The sequence below is a fragment of the Macrobrachium nipponense genome, chromosome 5, assembly GCF_015104395.2.
Source record: "Macrobrachium nipponense isolate FS-2020 chromosome 5, ASM1510439v2, whole genome shotgun sequence".
Classification (NCBI taxonomy): Eukaryota; Metazoa; Arthropoda; class Malacostraca; order Decapoda; family Palaemonidae; genus Macrobrachium; species Macrobrachium nipponense.
The window spans coordinates 66,759,585-66,762,084 of NC_061107.1; positions in this window are offsets into that span (position 1 = coordinate 66,759,585).

Here is a 2,500-nt window from a genome sequence, read left to right on the forward strand (position 1 = left end):
CTGATACTTTTGCTAAAAGAAATATGATTTTGTTACTGTAATTTTGAACCTTTGATATACCTTTTATCTTGCATAATTTTTCTTTTGCATTGATCATTTTACAAAAGTTTACAGCTGTTAGTATCTGTGTTTCAACGTTGCCTGCTTTGCAGATAAATTTAGACTTACCTCCGTTGCGTGCCGTCTTCTGTAGTTCAACAGTGTCACTCAACATTTACTGCCAGGGCCAATCTTGGGAAAGTATTCCCGAGTATCCAGTTGGAGCATAGCTTGCTTGCAGTGCTCCACCATTTAGTGTTGCAAATTGTTATTATCATTAAGGATTTATTCCGTATTATCATGCACCATGTGTGATCATTAGATTTACTACTATTCTGCATGCAACCCATGCAACATTTGTTCTTGGTATTGTACATAGTAGTCATTAGTGTTTCAGTGCCATGGAGCCAGTCAGTGCTCCTTTAATTTTACTTTTCTGATTACCTTATAAAATTATATTTGTAAGTGCAAATATTACATTTAACTTCAATCATTTTTAAAGCAATTTCAAAAGTTTCTATTAAGGTATTTTTGTATATTTTCTTATCATAGTTCCGAGTCATCCTTAGTCAGTTTTGAGTAGACAGAGTCTTTTCTAGATCTCCCCAAATAACCAAATAATATCATACAATCCAGCCCTACACTGTGGACTATATATATATATATATATGTATATATATATATATATATATATATATATATATATATATATGTGTGTGTGTGTGTGTGGTGTGTCTGTGTGTGTGTGTATGTATAGAGAGTTTTGTCTTTGCACACGTGTTTTTTATGTCACCACGCCTAAGCAACTAGTTTCATGTAATACAGATTTAACTTTGCCTTGGAAATAACTAACAACTAATGGGAATTATAATTATTTGATTTGTATGGTCTGGTCAGGATTCGAACATGTGCCATTTATTGAAATACTCAAATACAGTGATAGTGGATTCATCTATTCTGTTACCATGGGCTGGCATGGCCTATCAAAATCGCACAATCCCCTTTTCCGTACTCACGGCACTATGCCCCAGTGAAGCGCACACATTACAAAAACTTACATAGACACACAAACAAGACAGGAACACAGTAACACAAACGTTTTGGCAGAGATCGTCTTTTGTAAACAAACACTTTTGAATGAATTCCAGTTGTTCTTGGCTTTGCCATGCATTTTTCTTTCACTGCAAAACACACAAAAACATTCCTAAATCACAAGAAGCCATTATATCCATAAATTTTGGCGTCTAAGTTCCGAAAAAATTACGTAAAATATGTCGCTAAAGAGTACCATTGGCACCACAGCAAAAAACACAGCCAAAAGCAACCACATTCAAGATCAAACAAAAGCTAATCCTGTGATTGGTTGCTACTTCATGACGTAAAATAAGATAGCCAATGGCAAGGAAGCATTGTAGTGACGTTTTAAGGCCACCAAAAATGCCTAGTGGGGCTGTGAGAGCGGGGAATTTGAACAGAACTTTAGAGAGCCATGATCGTGGCCTCACGGGGTATAAGGGCTTCCGCGAGTAAAGAGTAAATTGTATATAAACAACTAAACTTTATAAATTCATGTTAAAATCTAAGAGAGAGAGAGAGAGAGAGAGAGAGAGAGAGAGAGAGAGAGAGAGAGAGATTTGCATGTCTTGAAGTTTACCAATTGAAGTTTTATTCTTTGTGAATTCTTACGCTCAGTTCATGCTATAACTCACAGGTGATTATTGTTCTCTGAAAAATATGAAAAATATTATGTGAGTTATATCATGCGAATCGAACAATTCTTGCCAAATGTTAAAAAAAGATAAACTAAAAAAAAAGATAAACTAAAAAAAATTATTTCCGCTTTTAACAATATACGGTTAAATAAAGTTTCTGTTTAATTCAGTAAGTGCCTTAAATTATAATAAGAACATTCGTATGATATATAACAAAGCGTCCGTATCGAAAGAAAATGATACGTCCCATGACAAAATCAACCAAAATGAAATGTGAACGCGTTATCACGTAAAAAATGCCAGTCTGGGCACAAATATGCAAACAAAATAGAATGTGTATGCAACACCTAACGATGAACTTTCCATTCATAAATACGAGTTTGCATATCAATGAGGCAGAGTTGGAAAAGTCCAGCGACACCGGTGCATAAAGTTCAGCTAAAAGTTATAGCTTCATATTTGTCATTTGCAATTATTATTTCCACTTCAGCAACGGTCAATGACATCACGTATAAATTACCAAGCAGTTTGTTATATTTTTTAAGAATAATATCATGAATTTTGTGAAAATGGACAATATCTATGATAGATAAATACACTTCAGTGGAAATGAAACACGTATGAAATAAATCAAGAGCTACGCCGCTTCCTTTAGCCTGGCCACTAGCTAATTCAACAAATCTGTCTATTTTTAAAGTCTATTATACACCTATTAAAAAAAATGAACTCTCTCTCTCTCTCTCTCTCTC